The sequence below is a fragment of the Cuculus canorus genome, chromosome 2 (assembly GCF_017976375.1).
Source record: "Cuculus canorus isolate bCucCan1 chromosome 2, bCucCan1.pri, whole genome shotgun sequence".
Taxonomy (NCBI): domain Eukaryota; kingdom Metazoa; phylum Chordata; class Aves; order Cuculiformes; family Cuculidae; genus Cuculus; species Cuculus canorus.
The window spans coordinates 85969635-85995605 of record NC_071402.1 but is presented as its reverse complement, the minus strand read 5'-3'; the positions used below and the strand labels follow the sequence as shown (position 1 = coordinate 85995605).

Genomic DNA, 25971 nt, shown 5'->3' with positions numbered 1-25971 from the left:
ATAATGAGAGAGTATGTGAGAAGATTCTTTAAACCAGATACATTGAGTTTTGCATAGAGGAGGATTTTAAAGAGGGGAGAGAAGATTCTTGTTTATTTTTGTCCGTATATCAACTGTAGCCATTCCAGAACTCTTGATGGTGGTAAGATTTGTTGTTGTTTTCTGTGCACATGCATTAATTTTCTCATCAGGTGTTTGTTTTTTCTTTCTCTATGTCACCAGGGATGCAGCAGAATGCCCAGGTCACTAGATCCAATGTTGTAAGAGCAAACCTTGTAATTGATCCTAGCAGAAAAGAAGGACAAGCCCAAAAGTTCAGAGCAAACACACAGTGCCTTGGCAACACCCAGGAGCTGAAAGCTGACCTGGAAACAGTAAGATATATGGTATAGCTATAACAGCTTTTCTACAGTTTACACGTAGAAACCGTTCATACACATGGGAAGAGAGCAGAAGTACAGAGACATTTAAACAGAAATTAAAAAATAAAAATCATAAAAAGCACCAACAATGCTAATAAAATATGAAATATAGGCCAGAACAGGCTTGCTTTTTTGAACTTGTCAAATTGCTTTCCTTTGGCTTATGTGACATTTCCCTTAATATGTGTTGTTTTCAGGTGTGATAATTATCCATCTTGAACTCAAGACCAATATGTGTCCGAGTGTAAAAACAAACACCTTCTCCCAGTCCTCCCAAACCACAATAGCAATCAGGCACCTCAGATAACAAATCCATATGATTAGTGCACCATCTCCTTACCTCTGAAGACTAGAGCTAAAATCATTTGTTATGACCCCAGTAAAAGTGAATTTGGTGATCTACTGTATGTCATAAAAGTACAATATTATCTTCAGTTTCTACTGTCTGAGAGCTCCATCAGGGAAAGGCTTTTCTCTTTTTATTTTCTATCTGAGAGTCCTTGAACCAAATACAGATAGTGTATAAATAAGTGTAACCCACTGACCCTCTGTCCCACACTGTGTCCTATATATTTGAGCTTTGCTGTATTGAAAAGAAGAAATTACACTCCCAGAGGGTTGTGCAGGAAGATTGCTGCCTTTTTTTCTTCTCCTTCTTCTTCTTTTTTTTTTTTCCTTTTGTCCTTCATATGGTAGCGTGGCATTGGCTTTCAAAGGATCCTCCTTCACGTTACCTTTGTGTAATCTCATGCATAGTCTAATTATTGACTATCCCCAGTGGTAATTTGGCTAGTAGCTGAGCTGTTTGTGCTGCAGTGCAGTTAGATCTGCATCACAAGTAGGTATGCCTGAACAGGAGTTCAGATGGCTAAGATGGATTTCAGTGGGAATGTAGTCGTGAAAGTGCAAGTTTTACTTCAATCTTTAAAAAACACGGGTAATTGTTTCAGTAGCCAAACCCCATATTGATACCATTGTGCTGATGCCTAATTACAATGTAATGCTAACTTGAGTTTACCCAACAAACTGCAAGCAGAATTCTGGCTTTCAAAATGGGGACAATGTAAAGTAAGATGCACCTGGGTTTGTACTATCTAGTGACGAGGGACTGCTAAGGTGAATATTTACGTTAGCTGGGGAATAGGCACACTGTCCCCTGGCTCAAAGAAATGTATTCTTCTCACCTCCCCTTAAGGGTTGGCAGTTTATGACTGCCAGCCTCGGCAAGCTGTGCTTTTGCTGAGCATATCTCTGGGTTCTTAATTTGATGTATGATATTTGCCAGTTGCAGGTTTTTAATGCCTGTAATTTTTGGATACTTGAAAAATACGGAGTGAAAAGCATTTGGCTGAACTCATTGCCAAATGATACTTGCTCTCAGCTTGTATCAATGCCCCAGTTTACAGCTCTTGTGATCTTCAGGGAAAGATTGTGGAAATAGACTGACCTTACAGCACACCTGGAAGGCCAAGGGACTTTGTCTTTGCCAAGCTATACATAATCAGGAGGGTTAAACTACACAGACAGGTAAATAATAGTGCTAGCTGTTGTCATACTTTATTTGGCTGACTGAGGCTGTTGAGGCAGTCCTTTAGGGACATTCCTTTGAAGCTGGCAACCTCTGCATCCTAAAAATAACCAAAGCTGCACAGAGTCAGCGGCCAAGGGAAGCAGTAATCTCAAGACATTAAAGCCTCATATCTTCAAGATTTAACTTGTGTGGTTAGGGCTAGACTTGTCAAAATCTACATGAGATGGATGCTTGGTGGATGATGTCTCCTAGAATGGCAGGATTTCCATGTTGTTGTTTTTTTTTTTTTTATTCTCTATGCAGTCACTCAAAATGCAGGGCTCTGCATTAAAAAGGTGGTGATTCAACAGAGGCAATACTGAAAGTAGTTGCCAATCAGTCATTCCTTACAGTCATCCCCTCTAGCGTATGCATGCTGGCCTTTTTAGTAGGGAAACATCATTAACTTTTTTTTTTTTTAGTTTCAATTCCAAGTGGGGTTTTTTTGTTGAAATTTAGTTCACATTTGCAACATGGCCTGTTTTGGACTGTAAATGCTGTGTAGTATGCAGATCATTCCATCTTCTTCTCCTTGTTACTTATTGCTGCAGAGCGAGAACTTTCCAGCCAGCAGCTACTGCAGTGATTTGCCTCTAAGGGTTCTGATGGAAAAAGCCATCAGTGAGGGTGGTTCTTTCTGGAGAGAGGCATGAATGTATCCTTCAAGGAGAAATGCCTGGTGATCTGGAGCACAATGGCAGGCAAAATGCCTTTCTGCCTATTTATCTTTAAGCAGGAAATGTGCAGTGGGCTTTAGACTGAGGCCAGGGTTTAAATATAATTACAGTCCCTGTCTTTTCTACTTATTTTAATAGTACAGAGAAAACAACTGTCTGGCCCTTGATCTAGGTGTGCTCTCTTCCTAGCAGTGAATTATGTGAAACTGTGCTTCCATTTTAAAAGCTGTGGGAGGGTCACAGGTCTATTTAACCCCCTATCTCCTGAGTCAACACTTCCAGTTCACTAGTTAAAGGACTGGGATTAAAAAGAGAAAAAAAAATCGTAGTGGCCACAGATAAGTCAGGAGTTATGAGTAAGAAGGAAGGTTTGATAGATATTTGAACCTTATTGCTCTTTATAAACAGTCTACAAAAGATCTAGTGTGGAATGGGAGAAGTATTATACAAAAAACTACCAAAATTGCTAATGTGTCTACAGAATTGAGATGACCCTCCAATTTGAAATTTAATACAAGTCTCCTTTAATGTCTTGTGGACTGGATGTCCAGCCTTTCTTATACTGAATTCAGTCCTAAAGCTCCCATGGCCATCAGCTTGCACAGACTGAGCTTGAGGGTTAAAAATTGCACTCCCAAATATACGGAAATGATACTATGCACAAAATGTACGAAAATGAAAAGAATCTAGTGGAATCCCAGTGAAGTTATTGCCAAATTTTGTACCAGGGGCTATTCTTGCTGTCTGTTATTTGTAGTTGTTACTTTTCAGAGCAATGGTAAGCTCCTCATAGAAAACACTAACATCCTTCTCTTCATTGGGCTGATGATTGGAATTTACCAGTCACAATTGGAATCTTGAAGTTTTCTAGGCTTTATCTCCTGCAATGAGTAGGAGAACCTCTTTAAGAAGTTCTTTTTAAAGTGTAAGAGAAAGAGTCATCCCTGAAAGGACTCTAAGCCATCTTTTTGCCAAATAAAGGCAGGCTTTCAAGCTCTTTGGATAATTTGACAACCCACCCTTCTTCAAAGTACAGTTTCTCCCAGGTATTGATTCCATAAATCAGAAGCAAAGCCTCATGCTGTACAGATGAATCACGTTAATAGCTAGAACATGACTTCCACCAAGAAATCATATGACCTTCCCCTAGAAAATCTTGCAGATTTGGACACTGTGGGTGAGAAAAGAAAGCAATGGTAATTTTCTGTTGTAGATTCTCTACAAAATTCTCTGGTCCTGAGTTCTATTAGTTCCTCAAATGCTGTTCACTAAAGAAATGCAAAGTTGTATTCTCTCTTTTGATTGTATCTATTTTTACGTCCCTTGTGCAATTTTCCTCTAGTCACCTCTTTTCCTACTACATTTAACTACTTACATACATTGATATAAAAGCAACTTCCTCTGCATCCTCAGTGAGATAGCTACAGGCAATTCTTTAGATAATAGGCTTGTGTTCCCCCTCAAGACTTTTTTATTTTCAGTGGAACTGGAACATAACTGGAGCTCTGATATAATTTGAAAAAGACCTAGTGCAGCTAGGTGAATCCAAAAAGGAATGTCTCAAGTGCGAGAGGTCCGAGTAACCATTGATCAGCTGCTGTGCTGACGTTACTACAATTCAGGACTGTGATGATCTGATCCATTCCCTGGCCCCACTCGCCTGGAGGATAGCTGAAACTCATTATAACTTCTCGTTTCTTTTGAAAAGATCTTTGAACCAGCAGCAAGAGAGAATAATAATTCTCTAAATCATGAGTGTTCATTGGTTTTATAAGTTGTCTGAGCCAGCTTCTTGTCGAGCTGCCAGAGATTTCTTTCTGCTCATTAAGCCTTGAATTGTTCTACTATGTTGGTGTGACTTGCAAGGTCTGGGTTCTGAGTAGATTCACTGAGACTGCTTGTAAATACATACTGATCACTATATTTTGTATTAATAATAAATAATAATAATGAAATGATAATAATTGTGAATGAACCTGACTTATCACTTGATTGCTTCTACTTTTCTTTGGGAATATTAAGAATGCGAGTTAATTTAAATTGTATGTATTATTCAGGGCATGTCTTTTAAGCATCTGATGACATCATTAATATACATGTAGAGGGCAATTTTGGAGACACAAGTTTGATATAGAATGATTTGGAAAGTGTAACAAGTAATGATTCTTTCTTTTGTTAAGTTGTAATTAAGTTATTAAAAATTCATTCTTCAAAATATGAAAATACTTTTTCTTACGCATCCATTAGTTTTAAATATGATGCATATTTTTTAATTCGCGTAGAAGATACTGTAGCTTGCCTTATGGATCTTATCAATCACTGTGCATATATGGTGAACAGGAGAGCCATGCTTTGATTTTTAGGAACTAACCAAATTTATGAAGAGACAGAAATTATTTGATGGTCTGCCGCCGTCTGGCTCTGCTCACATATTTCATAAAATAGTAATGGTACATCAGACTCCAGCAAAGGTGAGGAGTCCAAATCTATTAATGGGAAGAGATTTCTCTTGCCCTGTTGTTGGGTGTACTGTGTACAGATATGATGTATGTTGTCTTTCCAGCAAGTTCAGACCCCTGGAGGTCTTTTAGCATTGTAGTTAGAGCATAAAGGAAAGATAAAATGGAGCCAACGCACATGATGCAAACTGTGGATTCTTTCATTGTCACTTGGGATTTTCCAGACAGGCAGCTAGTCACTGAAGTTGAGCAAGATCCCTGTATTAACAGAACTTTGTTTCTTGGTGACTCATGGGAATAGTTTTGGTTGAGTGGTTTGATTTGCATGGCTTCACATTTGTTGAGTTTTGTTTTGAATTCTGGACTTGAGTTTATTTAAATTCTCTGAAGTGACATGCATTAAAGTTGCCAAGTTTCATTTGGGTTTGTGTTGAAAGTGACGGTATTCTGGCAATTTTTCCGGATTAGTAAAAGGATTAAGGTCTGATAACTCATCAGTATTAGAGTCAGGCACTTCATACTGTTAGAAAGCTGCAAAAACTACTTTTTTCTCTGTCCAATAAGAGAAGGCTTCTCTTTCTAGACATGATAGGTCCGATGACATTAAGTGTTAATCCTGGAATATTATTCAATACAGAAAAGTTATTTCTGGTAGTCTTTAGACCTTTCTAAAATGCATAAGCTTTTATCCTCCTACTGAGGTTTTGAACATGGGACTTAAAGTTTCTTTGTGAGCAATGTATGACACACAACACCAATAAAATTTCTCAGCTTTCAAATACTGGTAAAAGAATGTGTCTGTGACATGTGTGGCCTTTCATTGCACAGGAATATACTTTGGCAGGACATAAAGCTTTTACCTAGACCGTATGAAATACTTTGCCTAATGCGATTGTGGTTTTGCTACTCATCGCTAACATAACTATCTTAAACTTATCTTTGTGAAAGACTTACTTATTTTCCATCTCTGAAGTGGGGCAGCTGAACCACAAGAACCTTTGCAGGGGTTCTTTCTGAGTCGGCCATTTCAGTGAAGATTTCTGCTGAAGAACTTTCCTGTATGATCCTGATTTGATAGAATGGAGCTGGTAAGCAAACTTCCAGGGCAATTAAAAGAAAAGCAGCATTGCAGCAAGTATTACTGTTTATTAAATGCATCTGCCAGAATCTTGTTGCTGAACCAAGATTAATATTAAGGTGACAGCTAGAATGAATTTGTTTGAAATTGCAAGTGAATTCACTTGAGGAGGGAAAGATTTACCTCCTCTCTTTTTCTGTTCTCCATTTCTACTTGGACTACTCCTGATGTCATTGTCCACTTGCAAAGTCCAATAATTTGTGAAATCATTGGCATTAGGGATGCTTGTTTTGTAAGCAGAAATGCTTCCTGTTCGTCCAATTACATTGTCAGTCCCCATATTATAAGAAACAACTTTTTTCTTTTTTTTTTTGTGTTTGCTCAGCTTATTTCCATTAAATTCAATAATTTCCTATAAAATAATATTTCAGAGCATTTTAGACTTCTACGAAGTGCGACTTTTATGATTTTCCTATCAAGGAAGTTGAAAATGTTTCTATATGACCTCAGCGTTGAAGATGATTGCAATGTTGGAAAAATAATGTAGACAACAGATAGAGTAATAAGCTCTAAAAATTGTATTGCTTTGGTTGAGATCATCTTGACAACACACACACAGAGAAAGGCTTTGACCAATGAGCCGACCACCCGTTTGAAAATGATGTTTGTAAATGTATTTGTCATACCACATAAGAATACGTACTTCCTACTTTCTAGATGTCCCTTTCCAGCACAGTTATCTGTTCCAGGTAAATTTCTGATGGCCTGTCAATTAAGCAGAGTGTCTGTGGGTACATTCAGAGCTACGGAACACTTTTGACATGAGAAATTTGTGTTTAATGCAAGTAAGCCTACTAAAAGTTGGTTTCAAGTAGAGAATATATTTAAGATCTAACTTTTTAAAAATACAGATTTAGAGGTGTGTTGGGTGTTCACAACAAGGAGTCTTTGTCTAATGACAATTTCTGCTGAATGTTACTTGGAACACTATTATGAATATTTTAGTGAGGTCTGCAGTCAAATATCCTAAAACATATTCCATGACCCAATATGCAAATTAGCTGTGGGATGTGAGAGGGCTGTTGGAGCTTACTCTACATAGATTTAGTCTGTTTTAACAAAGGTTATTTATCAAACAGTATCGACATTATTTTTTCCACCACTTTCAAAATTCAGGAGGGTATTTTATTTTCTTTTGGGAAACAGATAAGAAGTAGGTCGGAAACCGTGACTGTGAAGAGGCCACTCCAGGGAAGGGAAAGGTTAACTTCAATTCTCATAAGTAAAATAAAAAGGTTGGGAGGCTGCTGTCATTTATGAAAGAAGAACCTCTTCTGAGTTATGCACATGACATATGTATACGTTACACATTGAACTATTTAATATGTGTCAGTTGTTGTTATTTGACAACATTAAGGTTAATGAAGGAATCTTTACTAGTACATGAATCAAAGAATTATATTGGAGGGTATTGGAGGAATTATAATGTATATTACATAGACGATTCCAGAAGAATATTCCATGGTTGAAAAAATGCCATATAATGGACTCAGTATTACCAAAAATGTATGATACAAATGTAGTGACTTTGTGAAATCACAAAAATTTACATAATACATTAAGTAATCTTGGTAATTGCCACCATAAACAATTGGTACAGATTATTTGATTATATTCTGTCCTACTTTGTGAAATTCCTGCTGGAAATAGGAAATATACTAGATTAAAATTGAACCAAACCATATTGGAAGCCTAAATGGAATCTAAAGGCTTAGGCTTCTCCAGGAAGGAACTCAATATTCACAAGAAGTAAGGATGCATATACAAACATATGCCACGTTGTCAGATGGGAAAAGCAGAGTTTGGGGTATTTTTTTTTCCTTTCTTCCTCAAATACTATTAAACTCCTGCAGAAATGAGAAAATCCTTGTTGAAATAAAGTAGAGCAACTGACACATTAAGCAACTAGAAGACACACACAATGCAGTGATGTTTACTTAAGACTTTAGCCAGCGGGCTTTCTGAGAACCTGAGGGATGCTGGTCCCTGGGACAAAGGACACAGACCAGGAGATACCACAGTTGCAGCGTGTCCTTTTATGCTTTAACTATGTGTGGTAAAAGCTTGAAAAACCTCTGTTTTCCTAACGAAAAGAGGAACTAATGAGACAGCCATCTTAAGGGCTGTCTCTGTTCTGCAGGGCCATGAGCTGTGGCTGTGTGCTTGAAGGGAACATACTCTTACTGGAGTACAGGAGTCAGCATGTTTCCTCTGCAAAAATGGCAAATTGCAGAACAGTTTGGCCCGATGAAGCAGTGTCATTTTACATCAGTAGAAAATTGGCACCTCTATCTCTTTCCCTGAAATGCAATACTGTAGTGCTGACTTGCTCAAAATGAAACGTGGTGAACATATAATTAGAAGTTCAAGTGACTTGCACAACAAAAAAAAATGAGTTGTGGGGTTCCCTTACACAGTACTCTCTTTGGTACAAGTCACTGTCTGTAATAAGCAGGCCCTCTCAGAGGAAATCCCAAGTTTGGTGAATGCCAAGAGGAGACTACGTAGATGGATTTAACTCTCTTTTCAGCTAAATAGCCGACATGGAGTAAGGTAGGTGAGGTGTGACTTAAGTAATCTCTCTTCTCCTAGATCAAAGAACTGCAGTTAAAGCACAGTGTGTTACACCTTTCTGCCTTGACTGCCTTGCAGCTTTGTAAAGCTTTGGTTTACTGAAGTACCAAAATCATCAGTACTCAGGAGGCTGGGAGTTGTAGTGGATGCTGTGGTCAGAGGTGGAGATGGGAAATGGGGACAATGGAATAAAGCACTTTAACAGGTAAATCATGTTGTTTTTCTTAGTAGCTGGAACTAGGGCTTGCCTTTTTTTTCTTTTTTTTTTTTTTTTTTAATATCTCTCCGTAATTTAATAAATGTGAGAACAAAAATATTTTCAGAAATTTTTCGGAGACAATCACTTTGACATTTTATTTGCAATTACTTTTTTTTTTTTTAGTAGAAACTGACTTGGAAACAGTTTAGGAACTAGTATAAAAAATAAATTCATTTTTATTATTTTACTTCTGCTGTCATATAATTTTATATCTTAATTTTTGTGTTAGGAGAAGTGGAGGGTTATTTTCCACTCATCTTCTCTATAACTTTCCTCATTTTGTAGTTCTCTGGTATATAACCTTTTCCTCAGTCTATTAATTCTGTTATTTGTTGGTTGGGTTTTTTTTCCCCTATATCATTTTGTTCCAAATGAAAGCCAAAACTGGATCCTTCTGAGATTTACATAACCAGATGGTGCTATGTTTGGCATCTTTCATTCCTCTGATACCAAGGACGATCACACACTACTCTTAGTCGTTCATCAATTTCTGATCTGAACGGTGTTCTTCAGAAATCCCGAGTCCCTGTAAATTGCTTTGTCCTTGTAATCTGTTATTCCTCCTTTATTAACATATTCTGAAAGACTTCCTACAAACAGTTCAGTTAGAGGCATTTCTAGGACTTTCCTCTATAAATAAGGACTCAGCTATGAAAACATTCTTTCCTCTAGTGTTAGCTTTATGCAAAAAATTGTTTAGCTCTTCTGCTATCACTGCTCCAAAGGAAATCCCAGTCTTTTTCTTCTCTCATTTAGGAGCATGTTAGATCTGCATTCAAGTCTTTCTCAAATATTTTCACATGCTCTGGGTCTTGAATAGACACAAATTCTTAATATAATACACTATTGTCTAAAAGACGGTCCAATGTACAGACTGCTTTTACTGAGAAACTGTCTAATTGAAAACATTGCATTCAGAACAAAGGTGTTCATTTATATCAAAAAACTCCATGTTATTTCCCTTTGTGCAAAATATTGTACTTATTAATGGTACTTTTATGTGGCACAGTTAATTCTGCTTTAAGTGAGTCATCTCTGAAAACAGAATCATAGAATCATTTAGTTCAAAAAGACCTTCAAGATCATTAATTCCCCTCATACCTGACCACTACTAAACCGTATCGCTGAGTACTTCATCTACCCATCTTTCAAATACCTCCAGGGATGGTGACTGACTTCCCTGGGCAACCTGTTCCAGTGCCTGATAAACCTTTCAATAAAGAATTTTTTCCTGATGCCTAACCTGAACCTCCCCTGGCTCAACTTGGAGCCATTTCCTCTCATCCTATCATTGTTTACTTTGGAAAAAAGACCAACACCCACCTCACTTCAACCTCCTTTCAGGTAGTTGCAGGCAGTGATAAGGTCTCCCCTCAGACACCTCTCATAAGGCTTATTCTTCAGTCCCTTCACCAGCTTCATTGCCCTTCTCTGGACACACTCCAGCACCTCAATGTCTTTCTTGTGGTGAGGGGCCCAAAACTGAACACAGTATTCAAGGTGCGGTGTCACCTGTGCTGAGTACAGGGGCAGAATCACTTCCCTGGACCTGCTCACCACACTGTTTCTGATACAAACCAAGATACCATTTGCCTTCCTGGCCACCTGGGCACACTGCTGGCTCATATTCAGCTGTCAACCAGCTGAATATGTCTTTCTCCACCAGGCAGCTTTCCAGCCACTCTTCCCCAAGTCTGTAGCACTGCACGGGATTGTTGTGCCCCAAGGGCAGGACTCTGCGCTTGGCCTTGTTGAACCTGATCCCACTGGCCTCAGCCCACTGATCATCCTGCTCAAGTCCCTCTGCAGAGCCTCCCTGCTCTCAAGCAGATCAACATTTTCACCCAGCTTAGTGTCGTCTGCAAACTTGTTAAGGGTAGACTCAATGCCTTCATCCAGGTCATTGATAAAGATATTGAACAGAACTGGATCCAGCACTGACCCCTGGGGGATGGCACTTGCCATACATGAGGCCCTGTATATAATGCTTATACATCAATGAAAGACCATGTTTTATTTCAAACACAGAATTTGGACTAGGGAGGGCTACAAAAATCTCTTCTCAGAATGTGGTAAGAATATCCACGAGGAAGCTTGGGGTATTGGAAATCACGAGCTGTGAACTCTTCTACTAGTTTGAAGTGTGTTGACTTCTTTGGGTAGGCAGGCCTGGAACAGACTGAAACTGATAGCAAGTTTGAAATTAGTAGCATTTTTTAAAAAAAGCCTCGTGATATGAGTGAAAATGTTGGAAAATGCCTTGTAGGAAGCAAGTAATATAAACATGGCTAAGGGGGGGAACCAACTGTAAGCCCCATGAGGTTTAGTAAAAAGTGCTATTTAGATATCTTTCAGTAATGCTGATGCCGAGACGTCACTTCACCATTTTTCTGCTGGCTGCCTCAGCAAAGCATTGGAACACTTACAATGAAAGTGTTTCAGCATATTTCTTCAGCTAGAAACTCCTTTTTATTCCAGTCAGGACAGAATAAAACTCATCTGAAAAGTCCAAGAGGGGGACAGAAATGCTGACGCTTCAAATGCCCAGTTCAAAAAAATCTGATGGCCATGCTATTTTTCATTCCCACAGCTCCTGAATACATAAACCATGTTCCCTTTAAGGACAGCTTCTGTCATTGCAAACTGCATTCTTGACGTCTGGTTGCATTGTGCCTGTGTTTGTGTAGCGTTTTAATCATTGATAGTATACCTCAGCACTCATTGCTTTCCTGTTTCTCATGGTTGCTTTTTTCTCTTGCTCTTGTTAAAAATGTTATAAACGGTTTCTGCTGTGCCCATATTTGCTCTTGAATCAAAAGTGAGTAGCTGGTGAAAATACTATTCAGAGAATGTGTTTTAAGTTTTTTTTGATCAAGCTCAACACTTTCTGCAGGATTTTTATCTAGTACAGAAGTGTTGCCGCTGAGTAGATTATTACATTTCGTTGTTAGCCTGGAAAGAGAAAACACAGTTTATGAATAAAAGAATAAATTAACTTAAGTGCTGCTAAGTGCAATAAATTTTATTTTAATTCTAAATGGAATTGTTGTCATTTTACCCTGTGTATGATTTGCACTCAGAAGTGGTAACATTGACCCCAGTATGCTTATTAATACTGTGGCAGTATTTTTCTGGTTTTCCTTTTTAATTTCTTTATTCCTTTTTTTTTTTCTTTTTTTTTGCTTTGAATAGGAACTACAACAGATCCTTTTCCTCTTCTAGCGATTATCTTTTCCTTTTTCCAAAATTACTATCTTGCAATGTATGAATATCTGAAATTACCATGTATTGAAGCAAATAATGCAATCCCTTGGAGAAATCTGAGTCTCCCTTTCCTGGTCCTAAAAAACTCCCTTTGCTCCTGGTTAGAAAATGAGAAACCACCCTCAGAAAAAAACGTTTGCCTGTGTCAGCTGCTAATTTACCAGCAAGTTGCGTGTTCAGGATAGAATAAATATTTCTTTGGAAAGCTGTACAGAGACTGATGGTTATTTAAAATTAATCAGAATTCCAGAACATTATAAAATACCCTGTCTGGTTCAGAGTTAGAGGACAAGGGCTTAGATTTCATTTTACTATCCAGCTGTAGTAAATGTGATGGTACTTCAAGACAAAGTGTACATCTGGTTGTCTACCAAAGTACACTGGAAGTATTCATAATGTAAACATAAAGCATTTAGAAATTGCTTTGTTCCAAAATATACGCCTGTCTTGTTCATGTAATTAATTCAGATAGGCAGCTACCTGCAGAAAACTTCTGTGAAACATCAGCTAGACTTCTGGAAGGGTTAACTTCCAACAAATTTGATTTCTGTTTTGATGAAAAGAAATTTTATCAACCAGTAACTGAAAAAAAAGATGTGCAGGTGGAATACTTAGAAAGAGCTGACTGGCGGTGAAAAGATTGTCACCAGGAGTATTCAGCAAGAGCTGAGTGGAGACTAGCCTTTCTCTGGTGTAAAGTAGATATTTGATACCTTTCCCTTTATTTCTTAATATTAATCCTAGGGAATAAATAGTTGCTGCTCATGGAAGGAAAGAAAGAAAAAAGCTATGAGCTCAGCTGGATGCAAAATGACAAAGAACTGGCAAAGTCAGTAAAGTGATACTGATTTAGACCAGTGGAGGACATATAACCAAAATAAATCACGTAAAGGAAATCAGCCACTTAGAAAACCTTGCAACTACGGGTATGAAGGATTTTCAGCAATTATGTTAGTCATAGGTCCTCATGCTATCTAAAGTTAGTTTCTTTTTCAGACTTGAGGATTCAAGACATAATTGATTAATTTCTCTCGAAGGAAATGTCAGTGGCTGATGTGCGGAGAAGACTGTACAAGTACACAAAAAGAGGTCTCCAAAGGGAATTTTAACTACTGTTACTAAACAGAATTTATTTTCTTACCATTTTTTCATTAGAGACAGAGAAACTGTTTAATTAAACTGCTTTTTGAAGTCCAACTTGTGAAGAGGCCAGACCACTGCACTGTATCGTGTCTCACACAAGCATTGCTGTCTGAGGTTGGAGCACCACTTTCCATTGAAATTACTGCAGTATGGTGCATCTTCTGTGGTATGTTTTTATTGCCATTATTCTTACATTTGTTTTTATGGAAATTTAGAACTTCTCACAATTTTTCTGTATTAATAAAATGAAACTCCAGGAGACCACATAATCCAAACCCATTTATTCTTGTCTTAAAACCCTTCTCACTCCCCTCCCATTTTTTTTCCCTAAGCAAAATGTACGACAATCTCAGAAACACAACAACGAAACAGCCTGTTAAATTCTGATGTATCACAGCACGTGTATTTCCTCCTCCTTCACTTTAAAGATAATTTTGGAGGTTAATGAACTTAAACGTAATACTTTAAAATAATCACTAGAGATAACAGAAAAAAATCAAGCATCTCCCCAGACTAGAAGGAAATGTTTGATCCTAGACTCACAGGCTCATTTAAATTCACTACTGTAAGTCCATCACTTTCAACTATTGATCTATGATAAGACATTTTTATTAATTTTTCCTTAGAAAAATTCACTAGCATTGAAGAAGATTCAGCACACATAGGGAAAAAGCTCCTTAATTTGACTGATTAGGCCAATTTTCTTAGGCTTTCCTAAAAAATAAAAGGATGCACCGTAAATCCTGGACTTCATCTTTGAAATGTTTAGTCAGTCCCTGGCAATTAATCTATACCTTGCTTTTTCAGACTGATATATATCATGCAATGCTCTTTACAAGAACCAGAACCACTTGTATCTGTTCATTTTGTTTTCTCGTTCAACTGTGGCAAATTCAATTAGCTAATGTCTCCCTCACATTCCCTTGCTGCAGCTATGCAAACTGTGATCGTGGACTGGTAGGAGGAGCGGTTCCTATGTATCTCTTACTCTTCTGGCATGTTGGTGGGATGGGACAGGGTGTGGGTGGAGGTTGGCCTGAGGAGGTTTCCTGTCACTTTATGTCCTCCTGTGCAGTCTATTAGGATAGCAGTACATACACACTGCCCAACAGCTAGCAAATATATCTCAGAGCAGTAAGGATTTAGGAGACGAACCTTTGCTTCCTGAGGAAACATCTGTACTCTGTTTGCTTTTTTCAGCTGGGCATACAGGGGACATACAGCAAAGCCAAGATTCAGCTTTTTCTGTGCCATCTTTTCTAGAACAGCTCGTGAAAAGGACATTTTGTATACTTTCTCAATGACATTAGACGGCGAAGTGAGTTGATTGAAAAAAAGTTGGGAGATCAGACAAGCTGAAGTTGATTATGAATGTCAAGAAGTTAGGACACAGGGGTATGCCAGGTTTTCTCCTCTTGTGTAGTTTCAAGATAAAATTGAACATAATCTGCAGTTTTAATTGATTCATTAATTAATTCCAAGTTTGAAATGTTGGCTCATCAGTGTTCAGATTTTTGAGGTCTAGGATTCCCTCAGGTCCCAGAACACCAAGTAACATTCCTGAAGTTCTTGAAATGTGCTCAAGATGCATGGGTCATGCTACATACACATTCTCTTGACTTTGCTTTTATTAACCGTTCTGATTGCTTTGAAATCAGCTGATGAAAGCACTACATGGATAGTATTAGATGAAATGATTGAACTCCTCTGACTGTTCCTTGAACAGCAGGACCAAATACCTATTCTTTCAGGTGGGCAAGCAGCACAATATGTTTCAATGGAATTCCTACCTTTTCTTTCTATTCCTAGTGGTGATCAAATTGTAGCAAGTTTCAAGGCATAATGCATAATTATTATGGAAGTTTTTTTCCAACACTTCTCAGTTTTGTTGCACAGAAGGGAAGGAAATAATTTGTTTGGATTTGAAGATCAAGGTGTTGTGTCCTGAATATTACTGGAGAGGTTTTTATGGTAGTGTTTTATTGTAATTTTGCTTGTTGATTTTCATTTGCTGCAGTAACTGAGATGCAGCTGAAATGCAGGAGATAGATTAGACACTTGAATTCTGCTTTTCTTGCTGTGAATTTTTAGAAATCAAACGTTGTGTGTCACCCCGGTCACTGCTCCCAGCCCCTGATCTTGTCCTTGTGTTTCAAATCTTTGACTTGCACCCATATCAGAGATGTCTACAAATCTTACAAGTTTCCCAGTATTGAAACACATAATAGACTCCACCGGTGACTAAAGCTGGAAAAAAGTAAGGTGTTAGGAAGATACTAGTTGCACTTGTATTTTATTTGGGGTTTTTTTAATCTTTTCAGAACATATCTTCTAGGCTCTTAAAAGACTGTGATTCACAAATTGCTTGCCCAGCTGTATAAATTGTGGAGACAATAATAAGAATTAAGGACATTGAATAATTTATTATAAAAAGTGAAATTTGTCAGATAAATTATTCAGCGATATTATCTGACAGCTGTAACTGTGGGGCCTAATTAATGAATATATGCAAAGCACTTTAATCTTCAGTTTTTGAAAGGGATTAGTTGACAAAGTTGCATTCAGGAACAGAGGCCTGAATGTAAGGTGTTTAAGAAATCTTAGAGGTTCCTTCCAGTAGAGTCACAGAAGAAAACTGATGTCTACAGTACGTTGTAGTGTCAGCTCTTGCCAGTGCATTGGATATGTTGACCTTCTGTTATTTCCGTTACAAAGAAAAACCTTAAAGCTATTACATATCACAGACTATTAGATATCACTATTAAAGCTATTATATATCACTATTAGTTATCATGTTCTTGGTGGGCATGAGCTTTTGTGGTGTCTACCAAATAGGCTGCATATGGTCAGAAAGACTTTGGATTTTTCTTGAGTGCCTGAAGAGGGATTTCCTTTGTCTTCCAGCCCTGTTTCTGCGTACACTGATCACATCCTTGAAGAAACTGCAGTTAACCACATTTGTTCACTTCCAGCTTCCCTCTAGCTAGTGCAGATATTTCACAACTTGTGTACATCCTCTTCAAATCAAATCCTGTATCTGTAGCACAAGGGGAATTGTCTTCAGAATCCTCTGAATTCAACCAATAGCCTTTCAAAATTTTATGGTGTTTGTAGACCAAACTCTAAAAAAGTTTTCCCTTCACGTGAGATTCTGCTCCTTGTCCGCTCTGTCATTAATGGTTCCCTTTGGTGGAGGTCCCGGTGGAGAGGCCAAAGCCTGAAATAGTATGGATTTTAGTTAATTTTTCCAAGTTGTATGCAGTATAAAAATCTCACCAGCTGAGAACTGGTACACAATCCTGTTTCCTGTTGCATATTACTCACTTGGATAGAGCTTGGAAACTTCAGTCCTAGGTGACATCATTATAAGTGCTCTGTTCACCTAGAAACTTTAAAATAAGTTATGTTTCTGTGAATTTACTGGCAAGGTTTTTGGTTTGCATTTTTCTTTCAAAATGTGTCACTTGCTACTGAAGCTGCATATATATGCGATGCAAAAATTACTCTGGCAATCACAGATTTTAATTAACGGAAGAATAAGCAGGTGCATAAGAACTCTGAAACATCTTCATCCATTAGCAGCTATTGTTCTGATCACATCAATAACTTACACGCTCTTCTGAAAGCCTGGAAGGCTTTTTGCTGAAGTTTCTTTTCTTTTTTTTTGCATTTATTATGCCAACTTATCATAGCAGTGCAGGAGAAATGATCACCTTTTTGCCTTTTTGTTCTCTCCAAGCTGCTTCCTTGAACTATGTTCCTTGGGGAACAGAGCGGTTGTGGCAATATCAGTTGCATAGAAGACTGCTTTATGCAGAAACACTGCTCTTGCTAAACAACCTGACTTTTACATTGATATGGTTCCCAATTAATTATGAATATGTATGAAACCCAAATGGTCATTTGTCTTAAATGCAAAAAAACATTCCTAAGGTCCAAAAAATAAGCCTGTTTTTCTGGCAAAATATGGGGGTTATAGCTTTTAGAAACTGCCAAGGCCCATGCACCTGCCTGAAACCATGTGAGTATAATTTTGCATGTGTTTTCAGCCTGCAGCAATCAGGTAAGTATATAAGGTAGCACTTGTTCTCTTATCAAGTTCTTAATTTTAAGTTTTATTCAAAGAAAGTAAAAGTTCCTGGGACAGACCTATTACCCACCCCCCCTGCCCTCCCCAAAAAACCTAACCCATAGAAGTGCAACCTGATGTCAGGAAAAATTTGAATCTCAGTGGCCACGTCATTCAAGATATTCTGGTACCACTGGCTTGCTGCATAAAACAGGCACTGGAGAAGCCTGCAACTTATGGTATTCAGTAGCATTCAGCCAGTCACACAACCTTGGGAGAGTCTGATCACTTTACTGGTGAAATAGCGTGGTGATATTTTCTGCAGTGCAGTAGAAAAAGAATTAACAGAAGGATTATGTACAGTGATTAAAAATAAAATAAAAAAATAAACCCCAAAACAAACTCCACATAATCTATTACCAACAGAAGACACAGCAAACCAGAAACAAATATATGAATTAATCTCATTAAGGAAAATTAGACTGCTTTAAGCCCCCTTTCTTCCAATATCATCTTCTTTCCTGTGGTTCTATTTTTCCCTTGTCCTTTTCACTGATTTGCTTGAACTTTATTCTGCTTCTGGAGTAGTTTCCAAAGACTGTTGGCAGCACAAAGGCTTTATCCGTTAGAAGTCATGTGCTACTTAATCTGCAATAATAGATAATAGAAGAAGTGATATATCTTAAGCATGGCAAAATGAGAGCTGTGAAAACATAGAAAATTAGGCAAAATAGATGGCCTTTCCTGAATTACACAAAATAACTCCTCCATTCTTAATTTAAAATTTGATGCCTGATGCTTTAAAATTTAAGGTGTTTTAAACCCATGTGTTTTTTAACAGGAGACTTTGTTATATCACAAAAGAATGTTATTCAAGTCCTGCTTAGCTCTCAGTTACCTATTCTAAGGAGAAGTATATAATTTATTGTTATATTAAGTTTATTTATAAAGTTTTTGTCATTTTTATTATATAAAATGCTTCGTAAGATATTAAGACCTCACTGATTTCTTAAGTGTTTATGTGTGGCAGAGAGTTAGATTATATATTTTGAAGGTATTTTATAAATGTAAACTATAACAGACACAAATCAACAGGAACTAGATTATCTAATCAGTTCTCAGCTCATAACCTTCCTCTAAATTTAACTGAAGTGGTAGGGACTATTTTTTTCTGGAGTCTGAACAGGGTGTCATTTTCAATCCACACTTCTATTTGTTTATGTATTTTTGAATGTCTGATATCATCTCTTCTTCTGTCAGTGCTGAACTGTAAGTTGGTGTTAAAGGTCTAGCAAACTGTTATGGGTAATCTAATCATTGCCCAATATGAAAACAGTGCCATGGCTTATCCATTTTGATGGTCACTTTCAGTTGCAGGTCTGCATGCAGTAGGAAATAGAGTGCGACACATGATATATTTTACACCATCTGTGAAAGTATGAAGATCTTCTAGCTTCAGCCTGGGAAAGAGTTTCAGCAACTGCATATTAATTAAGCCATAGAACATAATCATGTGCTTAGTATTATGCCAAATGTGGTGAATTGGTGAATTGAGGCCTCACTCTCCTTGACCTCCACAGGAAATAATCTGGTCAGCTAGAGGTGAAAGTGTCTGCAATCATATCACCAAGGTCTTGATAATTCCAATCCCCTTTTAGACACTTCTCTTATTTCAATTAGCAATCCATCAAAACTGAAAATTGAGGCCGCAAAAGAGATGTGTTTAGCTCCTTCCTGAGTCGGGGAAACTAGCTGCTGAATATGTTACTTTAATAAAACCTATGGGAAACTTGGAAGTCTTGGATTTTTTTCTGTTGTTATTAAAAGAATGTTTTAGTAGAGTGCGTAATTTGATTTTGTTCTGCTTGCCATTTGACCAAGTAAACCTGATTTCCACATATTCAATTGCCTTTGTCTGCAAAGCTGCTCCACTCCTTTAAATTACAATTTCATTCTGGTTTAGTTTTTACAGAGAACATTGTATTCTTTTTTGAATTTAAAATCATGGACTAAGGAAAGTGTAAGTCTTACATTGCTGAGCTTGATTTCCACTGACATTATAACCTGTTGATGTTAATCAAATTTTGTAAGAGGACCACGTAGTTGACATGAATAGAACTAAGATCTAGTGTTAGTCTGCTTTGCTTTTCCAGGGCTCAGTTGAAGGACATAGTGCAAACTGGAATCAGGCCATTGTGATATATTTTCTGTCTGAAGTAACAATAACAGAAATAGCTGAATAAAATCTAAAGGGAGTAGTTTGACCTATTGTAGCTTCAGCATACAAGGGAAATGACGTTAAGAGCTGGACAATCCCAGAAGTTTTCTAAATCAGACAGATTTTCTAGTGAAGAGTCAGAGCAAAGTGACTATTTGCTATATATTTAAAAACAAATTGTTAGGATTACTACATGGGCTATTTTACTACTATTTACTGAAAGCAATAGAAAATTAAAAAAACATATAAGAGTAAATTAATCCAGGTGTCATCTACCACTGCATATTTTACATGGTTGGTACTGTGAACAAAACAAAATGAGGCGCATCCTACATAGTTCTTCATTAGGCTGCTAACAAAATGCAATACTTGACCGTTTGCTTTATTGCCTCTCTTTAAAGAAGAGTGCAGAACCTGCTTGTCTTGGGTGTCAGTACAGCTCTCCTGCTACTAGTGTGGCTTGGGGCATGGTGGCTGGGAAACTCCCATAAGAAGAGGATCTCCTGTGGGTTTTCCCATTGAGAAATTTACATCACACACGTGAAAAGTCCCAGGGTTAATGACCACCCCTAGGTAGCCTTAAGGTTCATATGAACTTGTGATTTTTTTAATGTAATTTCCTTGTGGCTTTTGGTCCTGCTTCCATCATTTAGACTCTGTGACAAAATACCTCCACTTCAGTTGTTCTCCCAGGATTGCCCAGTCTTAGCTCTATGGTCCATTCCTACATGTTCTGTGGTTTTTGTTTTTGAAGGCAGCTCTTTCCAGCTGGCTCTTAGTTTTACAACACTCATCTCAAACAGCTACTGTCTTATTTATTTTACCTTTTTTTTGTGTTCCTTTTTGAACAGGCTTTGTCCATTCTTGCAACTTCTTTTGCACTGTTGGTCTGGCATGAATGGTACCGATGGTGCAAAGATTTGGGTAAATCATGGATGCGTATTTCCACCTTCATCCTTCATCAATCCTTCCTTCATCCATTGCCCTGAGAAGCCGTGGATGTCTCTTCCTGCAGGTGTTCAAGACCAGGCTGGATGAGGCTTTGAGCAACCTGACCTAGTGGACTGTGTCCCTGCCTCTGGCAGGGGGGTTGGAACTAGATGATCCTTAAGGTCCCTTCCAACTGAAACCATTCTATGATTCTATGAATCTATGATTCTATGATTGTATGATTCTATGATTCTATGGTTTTATCCTCTAGGTCTGTATAATGCAGTAAAATTAGTAGAAAAACTGTGTAAATCTATAATGAAAATGTATGTAATGAAAACAATGCCTTTTTTGATGGCAGTTTAATTGAAAGAAATATCTATATTTACAACTTAATCCTTACGCTTGTATCCCAGTTTTAGGTAAACAAAAAGTAATGCATACAATTAGTATTTTTTTTAACTACCAGGGAGCCAAGCATCCCAAGTTGCTTGGGAATACAGGCTCTATTGTTTTGGAAGCAAATTCTCATATGTGGTAAGCTGTGGGTACAAATTAAAAGTTTATCTTTAAAAACTAGAATCCAGAATGTTTTGTATTCACACGGGAAGCATAGAAAGTAAACTTGTGAAATGACATTGAAAAGATTAGTAATAAGAGAAAGCACCAATACTGGTACATAAAATAATGACTAGTTTTAACACATGCTGTGTCACTGTATCAGAGAGGAACAAAAGGAAATTCAATGAATTGGGAAGGAAACATTTAAAACTAATAAAGTGAATTTCCCTTTAGTACAATGACTAACTGGCGTACTTAAGTCATTACCACAAGATACAGTATCAGAAATAAACATTTCTGTGAATAAGGAGAACAGTTATATTAGGCTGGATAGAGAATTTATGTGGGATATAAACACTCATGATTCAGGACATAAACCAGCTACTAAATAAAAATTGGCAAGACATGTTCCCTAAGGGCAGAGCAGTCTTATATGGTGTTTCTCATACTTTACTCTGACACATTTTGAGGTACTAGTAAGTCTTGAAGAAAAGGTACCAAATTAGGTTCAACAGTGGTATAATTAAACATGGCAATTCTTTTGCTCTAAGATACTGTTCCTGAGCATGAGCTTTCCCAGAGAGTATCAGATATCTCTAATGTTTAGATTATACTTAATATAAAAAACTTTTAATAAAAAGCTTTTACCTTAATGTTCTTTCTTTTTTTAAAAAAAAAGATAAAATGTAGTTTGATAATCAGCCCTCTGCCCCAATGTTCCTAGTTTCCTGTCTGATGAATTGACTCACTTCAGATAGCACTGATAATTTCCAACATTAAACCATCTCTCTCTTCATGGTTCCTTTTCCTTACTTAACTTCACACCCTGAATATAAAGCAGTGCTCAAGGCAACTGCTTGTGGTTTGTCCTGTCAGTTCCTAAATGGAAAAACATGTGATGTGTCAAACTTCTTGTCCTACTTATCTTAATTCAAAACATTTTACCCTTTTAATCCTACGGGGACATTTTGCAGAAACTTCACACCTTCATGTCACTTTCTGTTTAGTTTCAAGGTTGCCTGAAATGCAATTAATCGACATCTGGACTTTCATTTGAGACAATGTCACTTCCTGAGAACATTTCCGGATGACACAAAGTTATCTCTTAGGCTCTGCTGTTTAATTAGAGATTCCAATTAATTATTCTTCATGTCCCCTCATATTTCTTGTACACTGTAGAGGAAAGTCCTCCTTACCCTAAGGGTTCAGAGGAGAATTTTGCCAGGATTTTCTGCCTTCCTCAAACTAAGTTGAAAACTGTCCTAGATTAAGTGAACTGATATCAATATAAACTGTTTTCTTCCTTTTATACCATGAGAGGATTTAATTATAAGAATTGGTGTAGAAGATCTAGATTTTCTTAATTGTATATTTAGGTGAAAAATCCAGCTGAAGGAAAAAATGTGGTCTTGGAACTAGACAAAAAGGTAGGCTTAAGAGACTGCTGTATTGTTATGCCTTCTACTGTTGTTGCTTTCTACTTTATCCATACCTGAGTCTTTTTAATTCAGCATTCTTCCACGTCGTCTCAGAAAGCATTTGCTTAACCTTACCTTATTTCACAGGTTAGTAGTGTGAATATCAGATAAAAGAACTATTTATTCAGCAGTAGAAAAGAATTTCCTACACCTTTTCTTGTCTGTAGGAAAAGGAAAAGGTATAGATTTGTATTGCTACCACTTGATGTTAAATGAAAGAATAACAAAAATGGTAGGACTCAGAAGGTCATATGTAGTCCATTCCCTTACTTTAGAGTGAAATTAGCCATAAGTACGTCTTTCATGGCAGGTGGCCGTGTAAGTTGCTTTTATAGCCCTCAGCTCAGTTGTGCTGTTCCAGGACTCTCTCTCCCAATGGCTCTCCAATATCTTCACTGTCGCTCTTTAAGCTCCACAGTTCTCATGCCAGCAATGAACATGAAAAGCAATTGCTACCTTTCCTCTTTGCTTTTGGCTTTTGCGCAGCTGAAATCTTTTCTAATGTCTTCCCTGCTCTTAGACAGAACTAACATTTGAGCAACCTTGTTGCTGACACTAACTATGATAGCTTTCCTAATGTTCTTCTGGACACTTAGACCCTCATCCAATGCTTTCACTGTGAACCAGTTCAGAACAAAGTCTTGTAGATGGTTGGACTGCATTTTGTCACTTTAATTACACTTGGTTTATCAAAGCTGAATATCTGAAAGATTTGCTACTTACTTTCCCCAGTTGATATAATAAATCTTACCATGAAGATCTGAAATTTCAGTTCTAAATTGTTTCTTTGGACTGCATCTTATTTAAAAGTGAGCTAAAAGAATAGAATCTGACATTTATAAATTTTCATCATCGATACACCTCTCGTCATTGGCTACACAAACAGGCAAAGGTGATGAAGAAGCCAATATGCTGTGTCTGTGCTACTGTAGGATTTCTGGGTGCATGGAAAATGCTCATCACCTAATCCTTGTTCTGTTCCACTTTTTTTCTGCAAAGCAACACAAAGCAGCTATAAAAGAATGGCAGGATCTGGACATTTGTACAAGTTAGAAGAACATTATCTCTTCCTTACTTAAGTCACTTCGATCCATGGATTGCAAGAAAGAGTATAGCTGCAGGCTGTAAGAATATCCTGATACCTCTAAACTGTGCAAAGTAAAAGGCCTTTGCTAGAGAAATTGTCATGTATTCCATGTGTATACAGGGTAAGTGATTGTCTGTGTTGTTGGAGACTGGAAAATAGTGCATCCTGATTGCAACTGTGCAGCCTAGTAAGTCGATTTTGTTTGGGCTAAACAAGATCAAGTCTTCTGCTTTGTGTAAGCCTCCAAAAAAAATACTTTCAAGTCAGACCTTTGTGTCTCACGGGACTGGATTTCTAGGACTCCTCTCATGGGCACTGAGGTGGAGGATCAATTTCATTTCATCTTTGGGTCAAGCCCTGCATAGAAAGTTTAGACCTAAGCAAAGAAACTATCTGGGAGAAGGAAGTGTTTTACACGTCAATTATCAATTAGTAGTGCTGGTGACAAAAGAATATCTGACTCCATTGATCTTAGGAAAGACCACTCACAAGACTGAAATTAGGCTGTCTGGTTTTGCCCCAGAAAATAGCTGTGTGTGTGGATGTGCATAAGTCAGCACAGAATCTACATAAATATATAAACTCTACACATACAGTAAAAACATTAGTCAGATAGAAACAGCAGATGAGCCAGAGCAAGCGCAGTGTGAAACTATTTCAGCAAGGCAAATTCAAAGCAAACACCGAAACAAATGAGGTGGCAGACAATAGTATGAATGTTAATGAACCAAAAGCAATACAGTGGAAAACTATTAAATGCGGTTGTGGTGCATGAACAATATATTGCTTTAAAAGGTGCTTTCCTCTATTGGTGGAATGTAAAGATGTAAAATTTCACGCAGTATTCAAGAAAAGTTTAGTCCAAATATCTCATCACTCATCAGTGCTGTAGGCCTGTATTTGGGATAGCTATGGAAACATGTAAATCATTAATTAGAATTTGAGGAATTGTTTATATGGATTTAGGAAAATAAAAAACCTAGAAATATAAGTAGACATTGTGAATTCTCTCTAGGTTTGCATTGTTATTATTTCTCCACTCTGGAAATACTGTCTATCAAGATCTTTCTTAAACTAGAAGTGTGAAGCATTGTTAATTTCATTGGACATGGCAGTAACAACGTGTCTTCAACTTGAGCAATTTGTTTGAAGGAGTGGTAGATTTTCAAGCCATGAACAGAGTTTTGGAGTCCACAGAGCTCCAAGTACTTCCTCTGCAACTCTATACGACACCCTATACTGATGTAAACTGGTGTTCTATTTCTGTACCTATTTTGTCTTATTCTGGGTCAGCTTTTAGCTGGTATCTGTTTCTGGTTGACTACGTATACCTCACTGACCAGCCCTCAGCAACTTATTGACTTAGACAGCCTTTAGGCTGTCAGAATTTCGTGCATCCAAGCTCAACCTACAGCATCCTTTACCTGTGCAAGGTTCTTGTGCACTTGATCAGCTCCTTTGGGAAAGGCACAGGTGAATCTCACACCTTTGTCTCTGCTGGTCCTCTTCCCTTCCTTCCTGGCTTTGCCTCATAGCTGAAATGCCTGGAAATAAATGGTGTAAAAACCTCAATATGAGCTGCCTGGGTTCAGCTGAGCAAGGTAAAAAAAGTGGACAGTTTTATTCCTGGTGACCCTGTACGTTTTTGAAGCATTTACAGCAGTCTAATTCAATGTCATCAGTAACACACTTTATACTAGACATCCAATTTGCTTTGAAAACAGCACCGTTGTGCCATAAAAGTGATATGTGCACCTCTTTTGGACGTCTTCCTATTTTGATGTTCATGAAACCTGAAAGAAGTTGAAACGCATGCACTTCTAGCTTTCAGTTATCCTTGTTAAATGTGTTAACCAGAAGCTAAATAAGATAAGATGGCTTTTAGAGTGCTAAAACCAATTCAGACACATAGAGTACAAATTGTGTATTGGCAATAGCTGGATCAGACTTGCAAAACTTCTGCATTACACAATTGCTTTATCTCAGCAGATTTCAATGGAATAGGTGCTGTTCTCTTAATAAAATTAAACTACTGACATCTGGGGAAGAAATATTGTCCAAAATGATACAACTCCAGCACAAAATCACAAAGTAGAGCAAACCATTTTATTATCACTTCTTG

At 37.6% G+C, this 25971-nt stretch overlaps 1 long non-coding RNA gene across 3 annotated transcripts in view; it reads left to right on the top strand.

Annotated features, from left to right (window-relative positions):
• Nucleotides 1-25971, top strand: part of LOC128851516 (uncharacterized) — a 143907-nt gene that overhangs the window by 86506 nt on the left and 31430 nt on the right. Inside the window, exons 1-4 of one of the 3 annotated variants that reach the window (XR_008448883.1) lie at nt 8681-8819; nt 8919-9045; nt 13519-13672; nt 20645-21855. This is a non-coding gene — a long non-coding RNA (uncharacterized LOC128851516). Of the gene's footprint in view, nt 1-8680; nt 8820-8918; nt 9046-13518; nt 13673-20644; nt 21856-25971 lie in introns of those variants that run through there. The other 2 variants (XR_008448884.1, XR_008448885.1) reach the window with 2 other exon arrangements.